This window comes from Gorilla gorilla, chromosome 16, assembly GCF_029281585.2.
Source record: "Gorilla gorilla gorilla isolate KB3781 chromosome 16, NHGRI_mGorGor1-v2.1_pri, whole genome shotgun sequence".
NCBI lineage: Eukaryota > Metazoa > Chordata > Mammalia > Primates > Hominidae > Gorilla > Gorilla gorilla.
In genome coordinates this window covers 47,260,291-47,274,224 of record NC_073240.2, presented here as the reverse complement: position 1 = coordinate 47,274,224, position 13,934 = coordinate 47,260,291, and positions in this window count along the sequence as shown.

Sequence of the window (13,934 nt, the reverse complement as noted above, 5' to 3'; positions counted from 1 at the left end):
GCTTGGTAGTATTTGTGATTTGAAAAGATACAGATTAGAGTTTGTGGAGGCCGAGGAGGCTCAAATTGAGGGGCAATGGAGAGGAGGTTGCTTCATAGAAAGCGGCAAGCTATAGAGAATCTGTAGAAACGGCCCTTCAGTCCTCTTTGAGTACTGATATGCACATACATTAGGTCTTGGAAAGAAACAGCAAAAAGCAGCAGACTAAACAATTCTTGAAATTCTCAGGAGGCTGGAAATAAATCATGTTCTGACCAGTCAACAGAAAAAGACCCCATAATATAAGCGGCTTCAGGTAGAGTCTCCACAGAGATATCACCCTACTAGTGAGACTAAATTAACCTGAAAAGAAAGATGGCAATTGCAACTTCGCTAATATAACTTAAAAGCAAATGTATGAATAATCCAAGTGATTTCAAGTAGTTGTGTGCCAGAACACAGACAAATACTACTTAAAGGAATACATCAAAATCTATCACCCAACAATGCAAAATTCAAAATATATGCTATTCAATAAAAAATTACAAGGCAGACCAAAAAAGCAGAATAAAAGAACCAAAAGCAGGAAAAAATATCAATCAATAGAAAAATGTCTCCAAATGGTAGAAGTTATGGAGTTAGTAGAAAAGAATATTGAAACGGAGACTCTAAATATGACTCACAAGTTTAATAATATAGAAGACAACATTAAATTAAAAAAGAAAGAAATTGAAGATATAAAAATTTCTGGAGGTAAAAATTAATATTTTTATTTCTTGAATAAATAATTGATTCCTTAAAGCAAAAATAGTAACTATCTATTAGGGAGTATATCCAAAAATGCTCTGGTAGAAATAAAAATTATGTATAAAATTATTTGCAACTGGACTCTGGACTACACAGTGTATGAACCTCTAAGAGTCTAAGCTTTTTTAGCTTAAGACCTAGAAAAGAGACTGACTGTATTATTTAGGCTAGGCTTCCTTTTTCATTGGGCCTAACCAAGTCCTGTTTAGTATCTTCATATTTTATTTTACAGTTAAAAAAGGGAGAGTCCATTTCTCTAAAGCTTAGCCGTTATTAATAGCTGTCGTTATTGAATGCTTAGAGTGTGCCAATCGAGATTTTCATGATTTTCTCATTTAGTATTCACTCATCTAGTGAGATGTACACGTAAACTTATCTTCGCTTAGGAAGCCAACGCTAAGAGCTGTTAAGGCATTTATTCAAGATTTCACATATAGGCAGTAAAACATAGGCCTCTCTGGTTGTACAGCTGTGCTTTTGCAACCACTCTGCTGTGCTAACCCCTAAGAGGAGAACTGACCTAAGCCATTCACTGTGTGTGACCGAATTTCCTCTTTGCCTCAACTGATGACGGGTTTCCAGAAGGTGGGCAATCCTTAAGAAGAAAGTTTTCAGGTGTCTGGGCCTACTCTATTGTCCACAGAGAATGAGAAAAAAGAATGAGTATCTATTAGAAAAGAGTGAGTATATTTTAGAAACCTAAGTTGTACATAATTTAGAGTTTCATATGTTCTTCAACCCAACAGAGCTATTTTTCTTGGTGTGAAATGAGAATGAAGACCATAAATTCAAAATGTGGGACTAACCTTTATTCTGTTTCTGTTTATTTTTATTTTCCCATCTATGTTTTAAATCTGTATCCTGTATTATTTTGAATTATCCACTCTGTATAATACAGAACTAGACATTAAAGAGAAGCCACAGAAATTTAAAAAATATATATGTGCCCATCAAAAAGTGGGCAAAGGACATGAACAGACACTTCTCAAAAGAAGACATTTATGCAGCCAAAAAACACATGAAAAAATGCTCACCATCACTGGCCATCAGAGAAATGCAAATCAAAAACACAATGAGATACCATCTCACACCAGTTAGAATGGCAATCATTAAAAAGTCAGGAAACAACAGGTGCTGGAGAGGATGTGGAGAAACAGGAACACTTTTACACTGTTGGGACTGTACACTAGTTCAACCATTGTGGAAGTCAGTGTGACAATTCCTCAGGGATCTAGAACTAGAAATACCATTTGACCCAGCCATCCCATTACTGGGTATATACCCAAAGGATTATAAATCATGCTGCTATAAAGACACATGCACACGTATGTTTATTGCGGCACTATTCACAATAGCAAAGACTTGGAACCAACCTAAATGTCCAACAATGATAGACTGGATTAAGAAAATGTGGCACATATACACCATGGAATACTATGCAGCTGTAAAAAATGATGAGTTCATGTCCTTTGTAGGGACATGGATGAAATTGAAAATCATCATTCTCAGTAAACTATCGCAAGAACAAAAAACAAAACACCGCGTATTCTCACTCATAGGTGGGAATTGAACAATGAGAACACATGGACACAGGAAGGGGAACATCACACTCTGGGGACTGTTGTGGGGTGGGGGGAGGGGGGAGGGATAGCATTGGGAGATATACCTAATGCTAGATGACGAGTTAGTGGGTGCAGCGCACCAGCATGGCACATGTATTCATATGTAACTAACCTGCACATTGTGCACATGTACCCTAAAACTTAAAGTATAATAATAATAAATGAAATAAAAAAATAGCCAGCTTGAAAAAAAAAGAAAAAAAGAAGGAAAAAGCTTTGAAAACTTAAAAAAATATATATATGTCAATTATTTTTGTAAGTTATTCAGAGTGTTGTAAAAGTAGGGCAATATTTACTCTTAAGACTAAATATTCAGAAAATATACTGATACTGGTCAACTAAGGTAGAATGTAATTGTGGTAATAATGACTTCTGCATTTTCAGAGCACCTTTTAGTTTCTGAAACCTATGACTTATTTCATCTGATTTCTCCCTTACAATAGGCTAGTGAAGCCTAGATAAAAAATATTAATATCTTAATATCTCTACTTGGTAAATGAGAAAACTAAGTCACAAAAGATCAAGAGACTTGTTCCAAGTCACACAATTAGTAAAGTGTTGTCTGGCTGGAATTCAAATCCATGTCTCTTAGTCCACATCTGAGTTTCTCTTAAAGCACTGTACAGCTTTCTTGGTGGCTGAGGTAACTTTGGATTCTGAGCTTGTTTAGATTTTCTGATGGGTTGATTACATTCACATTGGTTAACCTACTCATTTTCAACTAGGTATTAATGGATTATCCATAATTAGTAGCATTTTCATTTTCATAAACTTCCTTATGACCTGAAAAATATTTTAAATTCGTGTCTTTTGCCCACTTTTTAATGGGGTTATTTTCTCTTTGCTTGCCGATTTAAGTTTCTAATAGACTCTGGATATTAGACGTTTGTCAGATGCATAGTTGGTGAATATTTTTTCCCATTCTGTCAGTTGTCTGTTTACTCCCTTGATAGTTTCTGTTGCTATGCAGAACCTCTAGTTTAATTAGGTCCCCCTTGTCAAGTTTGGTTTTTGTTGCAGTTGCTTTTGAGAACCTAGCTATAAATTATTTGCCAAGGCCAATATTGAGAAGAATATTTCTTAGGTTTACTTCTAGGATTTTTATAGTTTGAGGTATTACATTTAAGTCTTTAACCCATCTTGAGTTTATTTTATATGGTGATAGGTAGGAGTTCATTCTTTCTGCATATGAATAGCCAGTTATCCCAAAACCATTTATTGAATAGACAGTCTTCTCTCCACTGCTTATTTTTGTTGAATTTGTCAAAGATCAGGTGGTTGTAGATGTGTGGCTTTATTTCTGGATTCTCTATTTTGTCCTATTTGTCTATGTGTCTGTTTTTGTACCAGTATCATGCTGTTTTGGTTACCACAGCTTTGTAATATAGTTTGAAGTTGGCTAATGTGATGCCTCTGGCTTTGTTCTTTTGCTTAGGATCGCATTGGCTATTGTGCACTTCTTTGGTTCCATATGAATTTTAGAACAGACACTTCTCAAAAGAAGACATACAAGTAGCCCATAAACATATGAAAAAATGCTCATTATCTCTAGTCATCAGTGAAATGCAAATCAAAACCACAATGAGACACCATCTCACACTAGTCAGAATGGCTTCTTTTAAAGTAAAAAAATAACAGATGTTGGTGAGGCTACAGAAAAAAAAGAGACAATTATACACAGTTGGTGGGAATGTAAATTAGTCTAGCCACTGTAAAGAGAAGTTTGGAAATTTCTCAAAGAACTAAGAGTTGAACTACAGTTTGACTCAGCAATCCCATTACTGGGTATATACCCAAAGGAAAATAAATTGTTCTACCTAAAGGACACACGCACCCATATGTTCATCATAGTACTATTCACAATAGCAAAAACATGGAATCAACCCAAGTGCCCATCAACAGTGGATTGGATAAAGAAAATGTGGTACATATACACCATGAAATATTATGCAGCCATAAAAAAGAATGAAATCTTGCCCTGTGCAGCAACATAGATGTAGCCGGAGGCTATTGTCCTAAGGGAAATACTACAGAAAGATAAAGCAAAATACTACATGTTCTCCCAAGTAGGAGCTAAGCATTGAGTAAACATGGACATAAAGATGGAAATAATAGACACTGGGTACTACTAGAGGGATGAGAAAGGGAGGTGGGGGAAGGGCTAAAAAACTACCTATGGGTATTATGCTCACTATCTGGGTGACGGATTCAGTCATACCCCAAATCTCAGCATCATGCAATATCCCTTTTTAACAAACCTGCACATGCATCCCCTGATTTGCAAATAAAAGTTGATACAGAAAAAAAACATTAAATTGCTTTCTGCAAGCAATTTCAAGGTAATCAAAATGTCTTTGATGAATAATAAGTGACAATGAGAAGAAACTACTATATTTTTGATAAAGTGTATGTGTTAATAAGTGAGGTAATTCACCCACCACCTGGGAGGTGGTGCTCTCATCCCCACCCCATGGGCAAGGCTGGGAATCCAGAGTCCTTCAGTAGTTGCCTAGGATAAATCCCCTTTGCAAACATATATCTGGATTCAACATATTCTTGCTGGATTCCTGAGCCCATGTTCTTCTCATTCTACCACAAGGGGGTTAGAATTGAATTTTAGACATGATATTTTGTGACTATGATGCTTATTTTTCAATAAATGTTGTACACATTCTTTGACTCTATTTTTAGAATTGGTTCTAACTTCTGCTATTTTAAATGAAACAATAAAACTTGTCAGGAGGTATTAGTCTTCTTAAATGTGGGAGTGTTATAATATTTTAATACAAGAATCTACTCACTTGACAACTTCATTTATCTGAAATATTTTTAGTACAAATAACTTAGCAGAAATGGTACTAAATGTACAATACAAAAGCATGCTATTCATAACACACTAAGTCATTTCATTATCTAGAACTCATTGACAGTTTGTGCGCATTTATAGCAAGTATAGTGATTTTTACTTTCCAACACGTAGGTTAGAAACCTTAAATTGGCAAACAGAAAAAAGCTATAAAAAGTGAGCTGAGAGTCATATAAAGATGTAAATAATTGCTGAATAAGAAGGTTAAAAAATTGCCAAGATTGATACAAGTATTTTACATACGGTAGCATATTGGTTTCATTTATGGAGGGTCATGTATCTATTTATTTCTTTATTGAAAAGTTTTATTTCATAAACCCTAGGCCTGAATGTATCACTATAATAATAACTGATGTTCATAATAACCATGAACAATTTAAACAGAAAAGTTAAAATTGAATCACAGACTAGCAAGGCTAGAAGAGATCTTAGAAATGCATCACGGAGCTAAAGCTCTCATTTTTCACATGAAGCTACTTAGTCTCAGAGAAGTGAAGTAACTTCCCAAACCTTCCTAGCTTGTCCCTGGAGAGTTTGGCAGAGCTAAATTCAGATAAATTCAGATAGCCAGAATGCTCACCACACTGCCTCCCTTTTCCAGTGGCATTATGTATTGCGGTTGCTGTTTAGAAAGTGCATTCCACAATGATCAGTCTTCACAAAGACTTCCATTTAAGAGAAAGTTATTTCTTTTGAATATTGGAGCCTGATATTCAAAAGAAATATCTACTGAGTTCCTGTTATTTCTAAAAATCACTTCCATGGAACACCCCATACCCTCAGGAAATGAGGTAAATGTGCTGTTGCTGTATGTTAAATTTTTAACTACCAGGGACAAATAGGTCACCCATTTCTTGCTCCTTTTGACTAATCTCTATGGGCCTCTGTTACAGGAGAAAATGAGATGGAGAATTTGTGACTGAGCAATACACACTTTGGTTCTCTGAAATGGATGGACGTGACTTAATTTTCTCACAGCAGTCTGAGGGCATCAACTAGAAATGAAGGAAAGGTCAAGATGAGAAAGCAGAAATAATTAAAATAAAGGGAAAATTAACCTGAGTGCCAGGGACTCATCACTGAAGTTGAAAAAGAAAGCAGGCAGAGTAGAGGAGAAGCAGGATTGGAATCACATTAATATTAAATAGGAAGGAGATACAGGAGGGGAGCATGAGGGAGGAAATGAATTCCAAGAAGTACAAAACACATTTAAAAAGCTTAGATTATTTTCTGACTATGGTTAGTTATTATAAAGGCTTTGGTAATTTAAAAAGAGAGAGAAAGAGAAGAATGAGAGAAAAGGAAAAGATGAACTAGTTGCTGCTCTGCCTTTTAAGACTAAATTTTCTAGATCTTCATCCGAACACATATTCCCTGTTCCAATCTGTCTGTCTCCAAGCTCCAAACCTCCTGACCTGAGGCAAGACCTAGATTTCAGGAGTTAGAGAAATGGCTCCCAGCCAAAAATGCCATCAGAAGTAGGCACATCCTGCTCAAGTGCTCTGGCTCAGATCAGCACTCCTAAGTTTTCCGCAGCACTTATTTCAGTAGAGTGTCACGTACCAACAACTCAAGCAGTGGCCAGGGCCACAGGCATTTCTGATGGAGATCAGGCTGAGTCAGAGCACATAAATCCTAAAGGAAAGTGACACGCTCTCGGCATACAGAGGTTGCAGTGCTAGTATTAATACTACACAGAGAGACAGACAGTATTAATACTACACAGGAGAGAGAGAAGAGAGCATAGGTAGGAACCCAGATTCTACACCACTTCAGTTTATAGGGATGGTCTGAATGTTCAAATATGTGAGGTAAATTCAATTAAAATTACCCGGCTGTTTAAAATGGCCTAGCTGTTCAAGTTGGTTACAGTTCTATAATCTCTCTTCTTTTGTGACTTTATCACTCCTACCCATAGGTTTTTCTCACCCTGAATTATTCCCTATACAAAAAACAAAGAAAAGGAATAACAACTTTACTTAGCTACTTTTCTTCCTCTGCTCCACTGGAAAACTCTCTGAAAATGTACTTAGCTTCTCCTACGGTCTCCTTACACAGTCTAATGCCTCTTCTGTCTCTCAAGCCTTAGCTCTCGGGTTTCAGCACCATTATTCCACTGCAACTGCTTTTCCTTCAGACTGTCTAGTCTCTGCTCAGACCTTACCTAACAAGCCCCTTCAACAGCAGAATGATATTGGCCATGACATTTTTCTTGAAGTTCTTTCTTTTTTAATTTCTCTATTATTCTGGTTCATCTTCTGTCTCTTTGATTGATATTTCTCTTTTCTGAAATTCCTCTTTTCACGCCACCTACCAGGTGTTGAAGTTCTCTAGAGTCCAGCCCTTTGCCTTCTTCCTCTCCACCCATTCACTTCCATCTGTCAATGCCGAAGGAACACTTTGGAATGACTTCATCCACAAGCTGATAGGAAGATGATTCAGAAATTCCAGGTTCCACATTCAGACAGGACAATGTCCAGAGGAGAAAAGAAACTGTTTTTTTCTTGTAATTTTTTATGAGTCAATACACATTTCTTCAGAAGCTAGTCAACAGAATTCTAACCTCATTTAATGGCCAGAATGGAATCACATGACAACAAATATTTATTGAACCAATGACAGACAAGAAGAATGGAGCTTCTATGGTGGCTAATACTACCCATCTTGAGAAGGAATTATATTTGTCACCATCCTAGCCGGAGAGTTTAATAAATGATGTTTTACATAAGTACAGTTTAAGTATAGGAAAACCACAAGAGATAGTAGAGTTTTCTGGTTGTAAGGGTACCCTTGAAGTAGGCAGGGAGGTTTGCCACCCTTAGATGTGAAGGAGAAAAAGGGAGACAGTTGTGTGAGGACATTCCCTGAGTGGAAATTTGGTCTTTGGCACAATTTCTTTTTGGTTCAATTTGTGGATCTTTTGTGTGTTGATCTGTAATGTAATCTTGTATCCAGCATATTGATAGATTTAGTTTGAATTTTAATAGTTTGTCTATAGATTTTTATGTGTGTGTGTATGTGGTTGCGTGTGTGTTTCTGTATCTCATCATATCTGCAAACAATCACATACTGTATTATTGCTTCCAATCTGTATACATCTTATTTATTCTTCAAAATTTTCTGAATTGGACAGAATTCCTGTGCTATATCAAAAAGTATACCTGATAGCAGGCACCCGTGCCTTGTTCCAACTTTAAACAGAATGCATCTAATCTTTCCCCATTATGTTTGTTATTTTCTGTGGGTTTTTATTAGATAACCTCATCATCTCCTTTCTATTCCCAATGGCTCTTCTTAGTTTAATCCCTCATTATCTCTCCCTGGGAATATTGCAATAGCCTCCTAACTAATTTGTCTGCCTCCAGCCTCACACCCCACACATTCGTCTCCTGCATTGTGATCAAGGTGATATTTATGAAATGCAAATCTGATCATGACTCTACATGCTTACAATTTCTTATTAGCCTTGCGAGATGTATATAACACACAAGTCCAGGTTCCTGAGGAAAAAAAAAGCCAACCCTCCCATATCAGTCAGAACTTCATCTCACGTAACTTCCTGCTAGAGAGAAGAATATAAGGTCTCTACAAAATAAGAACACCTTAATGTTTACCAGAAAAAGCTTCTGCCTCTTTCAAGCCTAAGTTGTCACTACTCTTCACAAACAGCCTTCTGAAAATGGTGTTTTGTAAGATATCTCTCTTCTATTTTTACCCCGAGTTCTCCTCCCTTAGTTTTCACAAGGTATACCCTCATCACCTGTGATCATAAAATCTCCACTCCATTACCAACAAAATTTGATTTTCAAATGGGTTTTAAGTTGTACCCTTATATGTCAGGAAGCCTAAGATTTGGATATGCAAAGGAATTGAAATGTGACAGCAACACAGACACAACTAACTAGTGAGAATTCTACCTTTCCTTTCTTGGTAAGCAGTATGGTTTTAGATTAAATGTTAAGGTTTTGGTTTTGGTTTTTTTTCCACAACACTCTCCTTCTAACTTAAGCTATCTTCACAACCCCCTTTGGCATGTTAAGCTTCTATAATATCAACATATGGACATTTCCATAATAAGCTATACTAGGTCAAGCCTCCTCTGTTTTCACATGTGTGTTCCTATGCCTGCCTGAATTATCCTTTCTCTGAAAGCCTATTCTCTTACAAACCTCACTTTATGTCATTTCTTCCTGGAAACTTTCTCTTCCACCCCAAGGAGTAGGGGATCCTTTTCTCTGTATCATTTCTATACATTTTACATATTTTACTGTACTTTTTATACTATATTATAACTTCTTTACTGGGATTGTTATACACAATTTGACCCAAAGGGAACTTTCAACACTTTTGATGAATGAATTAATGAGTGCATAAATGAATGCGTGAATTTTTTTGAGGCACAGATCTGGCAGAGTTCTTAGCACTAATTCAATATTCTATATATGTTTCTTCTTCATTGGTTCACTGGGCAATAGTAGCAGGTCTCTCCCATGCAAAGCCATCCCAATACCACGAAGAAGACCTTCAGAAGCATAGCAGCCTCAGTCACTCAGGGACATACCAAACTGAGTCCTGGAAACATTCAACTTCTCTTCAGTCTTTGCATTGCCAGCAGCTTTATTATTCTGGGAAATTAGAAAACTGATGCCTTAACCACTGCTGAGGAGCTCCCATTTTAGAATAATCTAACTGGAGAAGATGAAAGCCCAGAGCAGAAAATGCCACCTGTCCTGACTGTGGGGTGGGGGACTGTCCTAAACAACAATACTGTTTAGATGATTGGGAGCAGGTGTGCTGGGGAAGCTACCAATAACTAAGAGCTGAAGTTTCTAACTCTACACTAGCTTTGGAACAGGAGAAGCCAGACACTGTACTAGATGAAGTGTGCCAGTCTCATTTAATTATCACAACAGGCCTGCAAAGTCAATATTATTCCCATTTTATAGATGAGGACCCTACGGCTGAGTGAAATGAGCTCATTTAATGAAGGTTATGTAGATAGTAACTTTCTAAGCCAAGTTACAAAATTAGGTCTGGTCTTATTCCAAAGAATTCATTGTTTTATTGATGTTATTTTCTTAACCCTTTACTACGAAACACTTTTATCTGAAAGCAGAAGTGGCTTCAGCCCTCACCGTCCTCACAACCACCCCACTCCCCAGCATACCTAAGCTGGCAGCCTGCTTCAATACATCAAATTATTTATATAAAAGAGAGAACTCAGCAAGCATTAAATGCCAGATGTCATCAAACTGACCACCCACCTCTATGTATCAAGAAGCAAGAACCAGAACAATTAGATTATGGTGATTGATGTCAGACTGAAAAAAGAGGCAAGAAGATGATACTTTTAAAAGAGGGCAGCTCTAGTTTAAAAACAACATGAATCAGAATTTAAGCTGAACTATAATTTCTGTAATTTAGTGAATAAAAAAGAAATTAAACTTCTATTCATGTCTAGCTCCAAAAAGTTTTGATTGTCATACTACATTTTCTGTTGCATAGAAATACAAAATGAGGGATTCATTCTAGATTTGTAATAGTAATTCAAGGCTATCATGTGAAAGAAGTATTTGAAAAAAAAGAGTATTTGTATTTTTGCTGGATCGCAGTGGCAGAACTAAAAACAATAAATGGAAGCTTCAGGGATCATAATAAAACACTCTACTATGAACAGAGCTGTCCAAAGGTGAAATGAGTTACTTCAATGAGACTTCCTCTGCAGAGATTTTCAAGGGTAACTGGGACAGCATTTAACTGGGGCATCTCAAAAAGGTAAAAGTCTCCAGTTGGGTAGGATTACATGATGTCTAAGGACTTTTCCCAATTTGTTATTCTTTTGTTTTAGAACAGGTGAAAAGATTTCCACTTTCTCTGCTATTGTTTACACATCTTATATTTATTTGGAAATGATGTACTACCATATTAGCCATTTATTTTTGCATGTACTTGATTTGTGCCTATAGCCTCTGTGTTGTCTCTCATTAATTTGAATGTTAGGAGAAGGTGTTTATCAGTGTTAACTAGCTGCACTTGACTTATTCTGTATTATAGTGGGCATCACACATCTTGAGTAAGTCTATTGCTAGGCTTAATTAAATATTTATAATATATAAAATAAAACTTGCATCATTCTGAGCAAACTATCACAGGGACAGAAAACCAAACACCACATGTTCTCACTCATAGATGGGAATCGAACAATGAGAACACTTGGACACAGGGCGGGGAACATCACACACCAGGGCCTGTCGTGGGGTGAGGGAAGCAGGGAGGGATAGCATTAGGAGATATACCTAATGTAAATGACAAGTTAATGGGTGCAGCACACCAACATGGCACATGTATACACATGTAACAAACCTGCACGTTGTGCACATGTACCATAGAACTTAAAGTATAATAAAAATAAATAAATAAATAATAATAAAAATAAAACCTGAAGAATCCAGGAATAAAATTGTTCTTTAAAAAAAACTCATGCCATAATATTTATTTTTGAAAAAAATATAAAATCCATTTCTACTGACATATCATTGGACATTACCCTAGTTCTTACCTTGCTTTTGAAAAATCTCTGTTTACACTTGGCAATTAATAAGCCTCTTGGTTGCTTATTTTCATAGATTCACATAAATACTAAGGAGCATAAAACTTTCTTCATCTTATATCTTTTTCATAAAAATGATAAAATTTAAATCAAGTATTTAAGTGCTACATATAAAGCCATATTCTGCTTTTTAAGGACAGAATTTTATTTAAAACTCTGTTTCCTGGTTCTTAACTATCCCCCCTTTCCCATTTCTCTGTCTCTCACTTTTTTCTCTCTCATGCAGGCATACCTATGAGATATTGTGAGTTCAGCTCCAGACCACGGCAATGAAGTGAGAGCATCTCAATAGAGCAAGTCACACAAACTTCTTTAGCTTCCCAATGCATATAAAAGTTTGTGCTATCCTGTAGTCTACTAAGTGTGCAATAGCATGTGTCTAAAAATAATGTACATACCTTAATTTCAAAATACTTTATGGCTAAAATAAGCTAATGATTATCTGAGCCTTCAGAATGTGATAATCTTTTTGCTGGTAAAGAGTCTTGCTTCATTGTTGATGGCAGCTGACGATCACAGTGGAGACTGCTGAAGTTTGGGATGGCTGTGGCAATTTCTTAAAATAGGACAACAATAAAGTATGCTGCAGCAATTGACTCTTCCTTTCACACACATAAAAAATTTCTCTGTAGCATATGATGCTGTTTGGTAGCATTTTACCCACAGCAGAACTTCTTTGAAATTGGGGTCAACCTTCTCAAACCCCGTTTCTGCTTTATCAGCTACGTTTATGCACAATTTAAAATCCTTTGTTGTCATTTCAACAATGTTCACAGCATCTGCACCAGGAGTAGACTTCATCTCAAGAAATCACATTCTTCGCTCATCCATAAGAAGCAACTCCTCATCTTTTCAAGGTTTATCATGAGATTGCAGCAATTCAGTCACATCTTCAGGCTCCATTTCTAATTCTAGTTTGCTTTCTATTAATATTTCTACCACATCTGTAGTTACTTCCTCTAGTGACAACATCTTGAACCCCTCAAAGTTATCAATGAGAGTTGGAACTCCTTCCAAACTCCTGTTTATGTAGATCTTCTGACCTTCTGCCATGAATCACAAATGTTCTTAATGGCATCTAGAATGCTGAATCCTTCCCAAAAGGTTTTTAGTTTACTTTGCCCAGATCCATTGGATAAATCACTACCATGGCACATATATGATGAAATGTATTTCTTAAATAGTAAAAGCTGAAAGTCAAATTACTCCTTGATCCATGGGCTGCCAAAGGGATGCTGTGGAAGCAGGCATGAGAACAGCATTCATCTCCTCGTACATCTCCATCAGAACTCTTGGGTGACTAGGTGCATTGTCACCAAGCAGCAATATTTTGAAAGGAATCCTTTGGTCTGAGAACTAGGGCTCAACAGTGGGCTTAAATTATTCAGTAAACTACTCAGTAAACAGATTTGCTGTCATCCACACTTTGTGATTCCATTGATATAGCACAGGCAGAGTACATTTAGCATAATTCTTAAGGACCCTGGGATTTTCAAAATGGTAAATAAGCATTGGCTTAACTCAAAGTCACCAGTTGAATTAGTCCTTAATGAGAGAGTCAGTCTGTCCTTTGAAGCTTTGAAGAAAGGCATTGAGTTGTCCTCTCTAGCTACAAAAGTCTTAGATATCATCTTCTTCCAATAGAAGGCTGTTTCATCTACATTGAAAATCTATTGTTTCACTGTAGCCACCTTTATCAGTTATTTTAACTAGATTTTCTGAATAACGCTATAGCTTCTACATCAGCACTTGGCTGCTTTACCTTGCCCTTTTATGTTATGGAGATTACTTATTTCCTTAAACCTTATAAACCAACCTCTGCTAGCTTCAAACTTTTCTTCTGAAGCTTCCTCACCTCTCTCAGCCTACACTGAATTGAGGAGAATTATGGCTTGCTCTGGATTAGGCTTTGACTTAAGGAAGATAATGTTGTAGCTGATTTGATTTTCTTTCCAGACCAATAAAACTTTTTCCCTATTGGTAATAAGACTGTTCATTTTCTTATTAGTTGTGTGTTCACTGGAGTAGCACTTTCAATTTTCTTCAAGAA